Raw genomic sequence first — 8366 nt, forward strand, 5'->3', positions numbered from 1 at the left:
TCGGCATCGTACAACTCAACGGAGCTGCTCCAACGATGAAACCCTCCATCACAGCGGAGCAGTACCTCGGGTTCCATCTCCAGACGCCTAAGATCTTCTTCCCCTCCTCCGACAGCCAAGTCAGCCGGAGCATCCTCACTGGCCAACCCAATGACGCTAAGATCGACATGGCTTCACCAAAGAGGTTCTACACTTGTTGCATCTCTTTTTTACTCTACATGTTATATATATTGTCCACTGAGCACACGGATTTGTTCCCTTAGTGTCTCCTTGAAAGAAAAAACGTAGGAATTTTAATTTTCATTTATCCTCCTTTTCAAATTCCTATTCATGAAGCACAAAACTAAGAGATAGTAGCATAATAGCATTATAAATGTATGTTTTCTTGTGGTTTGACTTAATGTCACCATGCTTCTTTGCATCCTGTGATCTTCCAATTGTTGTGAATCAAACACCAAGATTGGCAGAAATCTTGTGTTTTTAAATTCTCTGTTTTGCACATGCATTCCTATCCTATTCCTGTCTATTTCCTATCCCTGCATTGTTGGAATCCTCCAATTCAAACGAGCCCTTACAGAATTACTTCTCTTACAGATAGTTGTCTAAGAAAACCTTGCGTGGTTTGTCCCGCTCCTGCTGCGACGTCGTCCACCCCAGCTCAGCTGCTCCAATGACAGAAGGGTCCAGCACAGCAGGGATCCGGCCTCCAGACTGTCTTTCGCCGCCTCAGATCTTATTCCCCGCCGTTGGCAGCCATGAAAACTGCACTACCATCATCAACCGAGTAGATGACCTCGAGGACTACACGGGTTCACAAGAGAGGCCTCACTCTTTCGTGTCTGCTTACGTTATGCATCGCTTAATATTACATGCTACTTTATTGTCCTGTTCACCAATTAGACTCTGAGTCAGCTCCAAACTAATGGTCAAACTTGAGTTTTTAAATGGTTGTGGGGTACATATCGGGGCCGCTATCAATAGTATCTATCTACTATCTGGTTAATCTCCGGTGTCTACTATGAGTTTCATGTTGGGTGGGAAACAAACAGTAAAGAAGCCATTATCTGTATTTTTTAACTGAAGCCATTATCTGCCTGCTATTATTGGTTTTGGGTCTATCCATAGGTTGCTACCATCACTCTGGATTTCTGCATGCACTCCTTACATAATCTCACTATGTTTTATTCCTATGCATGACAGTTATTGTAAACAATGGAACTGAACATGTAGAGCAAAAGAGACGAGCCTTGTGTGGCAATAAAATTTCATGCAGACGTCGCTCCATGGTAGGAGCAAAGGCACCCCCCTCCACGCATTTGGGATTGTAATCGAGAGGAAGATATCTGTTTTGAGGGTGATTCAAAAGGAGAAGACAACTCCTATTTACCCCCTAAGGTCTTCGCTCTAACTTGGCATGCTGATGTTGGTTATATCATGCATATAGTGTCTTGCATTGCTTACTTTATACATCAAATATGTCATCTGTTTAGTTTAGACATCCTTTGTGCGAATGCCATCTGTTTAGTTTATTCATCGTTTATGTGAATTATTCAACGCCATCTTGTTTAGCCAGGCATCATATATGTGAATTTTGCAATGCCATCCTGCTTAGCCAGTCATCTTATATGTAAATTATATCAGGCCATCCTTTTTTTGGTTACATATTACATTTGTCAAAAATGTTATTACATTCAACTGCTCTTCGTGTGCATCAGCCATTTGACACGGTGATGGCAAATTCTGGAGTGAAAACAAGGTCTTCAGAGCAGACTATGCTATCTGACGAAGCGCATATCTCGCTGGTTACGGATAGCTCCTCAGAGGAGGATTCAGAGACAGATGACCAGTCCTATTCCCCCCCGAGGTGTATGCTCTAACTTGGCAGGGTTATGTTGCTCATATCGTGCGTATGGTGTCTCGCATTTGCTATGTCATTTGATTAGTTTAGACATGCTTTGTGTGAATGCCACCTGTTCAGTGTCTAATTACCATATATGTGAATTATGCATTGCCATCTTGTTGCAAGACATTATATATGTGAATTATACAATGCTATCTTGTTGCAAAGGCATTATATATGTGAATTATGGAATGCCATGATGTTTAGCCAATCATCATGTATGTGAATTATATCATGCTATCATTTTTTGTATTACGTGTTCCATTTGTCGACAACGTTTGTATATTCAACTACTCTTCCTGTGCATCAGCCATTTGAAGCGGTGATGGAAGTATCTGGAGTGAAAACAAGGTATTCCGAGCAGACAATGCTACCTGCTGAAGCAGACATCTTGCTGGTTACAGAGAGCTCCTCATAGGAGGATTCAGAGACTAATGGCCAGTCCTATTTTCCCCCTGAGGTCTATGCTCAAACTTGGCAGGGTTATATTACCCATGTCATGCATGTTGTCTTGCATTGCCTAGTTTTTACATCATATATGGATTGCCATCTGCTTACTTGCTTACTATATAAATCATATATTTGAATTATATCATGCCATCATGTTTACATAGTACATACACATCATCTATCTGAATTATGGCATGGCAACCCATTTAATAAAGACATCATATAGTTATATCATCTCATCCTGTTTAGTGTTTATAGTCATCATATTTTGAATTATGGCATTCAATCCGTGAATGTATGTGAATTATGGCATGCCAACCTATTTAATAAACACATTATATAGTTATGTCATGTCATCTTGTTTACATATTCTCATATTTTGAACTATGTCTTTCCATCTTTTTAGTTAGCCATCATAATGTGAAATTGTGTCATGCTATCCTGTTTAGTTAGCCATCATATATGTGAAACTGTGTCATGCTATCCTGTTTGGTTAGACAACATAAATATGAATTATTTCATGCCCTCTTTTATTCCCCACTATCCATTGCACCTGTCTATCATACAATGTCTATACTTTCAATTACTTTTCTTGTTTATTAGCCATTTGAATTGGAGAGCGTGATGGCAGTATCTAAGGGAGTAACAACACAGTCTTCAGAAAAGATAGTGCTACTAGTTGATGTAGATAGAACCACAGTTGTACTTGCCCAAGGACCAGATCCACCGCACATAACCCAGACTCTCGCAGATTGTACCCCTACCCAGTTGGACAGAGAACCAACTACACCCCTTCTAACCCCAACCCCGGCAGATAGTAACCTAGTTCCAGTTGACACAGCACCGTCTCCACCACATAGCACCCAAATACGAGCAGTTAGTAAGGGAACTGCAGTGCCCAAAGCACGAGGACCACCACTCCGAATCCCAACTCAACGCTTAAAGGAGAAGAAGATTTGTTCTCAGGTCAGGTTCTGTAGCTATGGTTCATACTCCTTTGCTCATGCATAACTGTATTTACTCATACCAACTATTTTCAAATTTGAAGGATGGAATTGAAACTCCAATGGCGCAACAGGTATGTTTTAAACTTGTTTCTTTAACTTGTTTGCTGTTGTAACCTGCTCTATGTTGATTTCAGTTTCAATTGAATAAACAGTTATGTTCTCATGTCATGCACATTACAAGTGTTGTTATTGCTCTATAGTTACCCACACTTATATTCTATATATTCTGCTTTGTCTTGAACAAATATTATTTGAACTGTGTCTCTATCTTGATTCTACAAGAAAAACTAGAATGATATAGACCATAAAGTGACCATGGTACATAGATATATGTTTGTTTCATGTTGTTATCCTGTCCACTTTACTACTGAACTCATTTACCAAAATGAGTTTCATATACAACATGGTAAACATGTGATGTGTCTGCTTGTTTCTCTTTTAGAATGCGGACAAAATATTGGAGAACAGTACCGCGTTATCCAATGGTAAAGGAAGTAATGCAGATAAGGTTCAAGATAGTGAGACATCCCTGTTGTTCTCCAAGAAAGCTGATAAAAACTATCTTGACGGCAGTGAGGGAACCCAAAAGTCCTGTCTTGATGTAGTGTTCGAGTTACTGGCCACTACTGCTGGCACAAGCTCTTCGAACTCACTGCTTGAATCAGTTCGTCTTCTTGAGTCTCAACTTCAAGTTGAAAGACATCGATTAGATGTGCTGCGACAGGAAGCTGAAGGACTGAGGAAGTCCCTGCAGAATTCGGATGCATATTTTCTGGTGCAACAGCAAGCGCTGGAGGATTTAAGCACCAAACAAGAGAAAGTTAATAAGCTTGCTAAGCATCTTGCCAGCATTATGGGTACCCAGGATATTGTTTCTTGAGATCTTATGAAGTGGTTTCAGTTCCAGATTTGTTTTGCTGCGGTCTTTATTTGCGCCGGTCGCCAACTTTGTTAACCAGTGTATATGATATGCTGCTTTGTTCCCTACATTTGCATTGGTGGCGAAATTTGATGCCCAGTGGATGTAATATGTGTAATAGCCGTGATAGCCTAGCGTTAGTTGCTTGCGTATTTATTTCCTTGTTGTCTTGTTTATTTGTTTGCTTGTAGTCATTGCAGTTCTTTTTCTGCGGTTAGCTAGTGGCTGCAATAACCTATTTTTTAAAACTAGGCCACAATAACCATGGGCTAATATTTACTGTAGTGACACTGGGCCTCCTACTGGCCGTAGAAATAGTGGACCTTCTATGGGTTGTAGAAACAATGGGCCTTCTATGGGCCATAGAAACAATGGGCCTTCTGCAGGCCGTATTATCAATAGGCCTTATACGGGCCGTATAATCGATTGGCCAAACATGGGCCAAACAGACCGCATTATGGCCATAAACGGGCTAGAGTTGGAATCGTCCGTTCATGGGCCGACCATAACGGGCCATCGTTAATAGGCCGTATTTGATGACACTATGAAATCGGCCCAACGTATTAACGGACCACCAACGGGCCGACTGTAACCACGGGCTGAATTTGGCCCACAAGCAGAAAATGACAGTAACGGGCCGTAAGTAAACGAATGCTGGAAATGAGCCCAAGAATAAATGGGCTCTGAGAAGGCCAAAACATAACATGGGCTGGAAACGGCCCAACGGAATAACGGGCCGTTAATGGGTATAAAGTGATACACTGTTCATTATGGGCCAGTTTCACCATGGGCCGTTAATGGGTGTAAAGTGATACACTGTTCATTACAGGCCAGTTTCACCACGGGCCGTTAGTAGGCCAAGAGTTACATAGGGCCTCATATGGGCCGAAAGACATCATGGGCCATACATGGGCCAGAAGTGAAAATGGGCTGGAATCATATTGGATGGCCCAGATGACGCTACTGGGTCTAATTCGGCTAGGGCATAACGGGCCTTGGGTTAGCGGGCTGTAAATGGGCTATATTCGAACAGGTCGTTAACAGGCTTTCCATGGGCCGGCCCGCCAGCTTTTGACCAAGTCAAACAGGCCGGCCTTTTCACAGGAATGGGCCTCTGTTGGGCCCTGCCACATGTCGACATATCATAAGCGCCTATCTGACCCACTGGCAAGCTGACACGTGTTTCGTCCGGCCAATAAGAATTTTAGACGTGGAAATTTCCCATTGGTCGGGGCTGTTAACGGGTTATCGGATCCAAAACCCGACCCGATAGCTTAACGGTGTTGCGTTACGGTGGATGCCACGTGTCGGTCACCCTTGACGGAAGCACTTCTGTGACGCGTGATTTATCATCATGGAAGTGGACACTTCCGTGATGATAATTTTGGTAATGTCATGGAACACTTCTACGACAGCACAGGTATGACTATCTTGATTCTGTCGTAAATTTGTCATGGATGTACATGCATGAAAAAAAAGCGACCTACTGTGACAAACACGTATCATCATGGAAGTGTATTTTTTTGTAGTGTTAGGACTTGGAAGTGTGCTTATGCAGGATGGAAGAGTTGTTTCATATGCCTAGCGACAACTAAAATCACACGAGTTGAATTATGCCACGCATGATTTGGAGCTAGCAGTCGTGGTTGATGCGTTGAAGACTTGGATACATTACCTTATTGGAAATCATTGTGATGTGTATACGGATCATAAGAGTTTGAAGTACATTTTCACCCAGAAAGAGCTGAACCTTAGGCAGAGAAGATGGTTGGAGCTTATAAAGGATTATGACATGAAGCTTCATTATCATCCAGGAAAGGCCAATGTCATAGCAGACGCCTTGAGCCGGAAGAGCTATGCTAATACCCTAATGAACATGGGATTAACGAATGAGTTAGCAGAGGATCTCCGGGAACTACGTTTGGAGATTGTTCCTAGAGGTTTTGTTGCAACAATGGAGGTGCAGTCTACATTGTTGGGAAAGATTCGAGAAGCTCAGAAGGATGACAAAGAGATTGCCGAGATAAAGGAGAAAATGAGTGAAGGAAAGGCCAAAGGTTTTCGCGAGGATGAGCATGACACCTTATGGTTTGAGGACCGTGTTTATGTGCCCAATAACGCAGAGATTAGGAAATTAATACTTCAGGAGGCACATGACTCACCATACTCGATACACCCCGGTAACACCAAGATGTATTTGGATTTAAAGGAACGTTTCTGGTGGACAGGGATGAAGAAGGATATCATCGAGTATGTGGCCGTATGTGATGTATGTCAGAGATTGAAGGCAGAGCATCAAAAGCCAGCAGGATTGCTATAGCCTATGCCAATACCCGAATGGAAGTGGGATAAACTTGGCTTGGATTTTATCACCGGATTACCCAGGACCAAATCAGGATACAATTCTATATGGGTAGTAGTTGACCGTTTAACCAAAGTGGCACACTTTATCCCAGTGAAAACAACTTATACTAGTGCAAAGTTGGCCAAGATATATATGACTAGGATTGTATGTCTGCATGGAGTTCCGAGGACCATCGTATCAGATAAAGGGACATAGTTTACCTCAAAGTTTTGGCATCAGCTGGACCAGACCTTGGGAACCAGATTGGAGTTCAGTACAACATTTCACCCACAGACAGATGGACAGACCGAGAGAGTTAACCAGATTCTGGAGGACATGTTGAGAGCCTATGCGCTAGATTATGGATCGAGTTGGGATGACAATTTGCCTTACGCAGAGTTCTCATACAACAATAGTTACCAAGCCAGTCTGAATATGGCACCGTTCGAAGCTCTATATGGCCGGAGGTGCAAAACGCCATTGATGTGGGATGAAGTTGGAAACCGACAGTTGTTTGGACCAGACTTGATCAAAGAGTCTAAGGAGAAGGTTAAACTGATCCGGGATAGACTGAAGATAGCCCAGTCCGGGCAGAAGAGTTTTGCAGATTCGAAACGCAAGGAGGTAACCTATGAAATTGGAGACAGAGCATATTTGCGATTATCACCTTTGCGGGGAGTGAAATGTTTTGGAGTTAAGGGAAAGTTAGCCGCGAGATTTGTAATACCATATCGTATTTTGGAATGGATGGGAGAAGTTGCATACAAGTTGGAGTTACCTGAAGGACTGTCAGGAGTTCACGATGTGTTTCACGTTTCCCAGATGAATAAGTGCCATGCTGAGATGGCTGACATACCACTAAGAGATACCGTACCCTTGGAGGCGATTCAGTTGGACAATGACTTGACTTATGAAGAGAAGCCAGTCAAGATTTTGGAGTTTGCTAGTCGAGTCACCCGCAGCAAGGTTATTAAGTTTTGCAAGGTTCAGTGGAGCCACCATACCGAGGACAAAGCCACATGGGAACGAGAGGATGATCTCTGCAAGGACCACCCACACCTATTTTCTAGCCAACCCGAATCTCGAGGGTGAGATTCATCTAAGGGTGGTAGGTTTGTAACATCCCAAATTTTCAATTTGGAATGTTATACATAGATCATTGTTGCATATCATATTTTATTGCATTTAGTCTCTTGATCCTCGAAATCCTAAGAACTCAAGGACCCTTTGAGAGAGTTGGGGATTTCCCAGATTTCATATTTGATTTTTATCAAATATTGAAACAAGGACTTTTGGTTTTAATTATTTTTCTCTCCAAAAATATTTCATATTAAAATATATGAGAGGAGATAATATGACCTCTCCAAAATAATTGAAATATTGGAGGAAAAATATTAAAATCAAATATTTGATTTTATTTGCATTAGAAAAATTGCACGTTTTCAAAATTGCATTCTAGGGCCAAGAAAATGTTCATCTCGTTCTAAATATTTTATTTAGATGGAGAAAATTTGTTTTGGCATTTTTATATTTTTATTTTATATTCTACTATTTTTCTTAGTTTCAGCGGAAATATATTAAAAAAAAGGTTTCTGGACCCACCTGGGCCGAAGCCCAGCCGGCCCGTCCAGGCCGTCTCCCTCCCGCGCCCCTCGCCCAAGCAAGCCGCCGCCCCCGCCCCCTTTAAAGGCCGCCGCTGAGCCCCGCCACCACCACCACCCCGCCGCCCCGCAGCCCGCTCCCGAG

This window comes from Triticum aestivum, chromosome 4A (genome assembly GCF_018294505.1).
Source record: "Triticum aestivum cultivar Chinese Spring chromosome 4A, IWGSC CS RefSeq v2.1, whole genome shotgun sequence".
In the NCBI taxonomy this organism is placed as follows: domain Eukaryota; kingdom Viridiplantae; phylum Streptophyta; class Magnoliopsida; order Poales; family Poaceae; genus Triticum; species Triticum aestivum.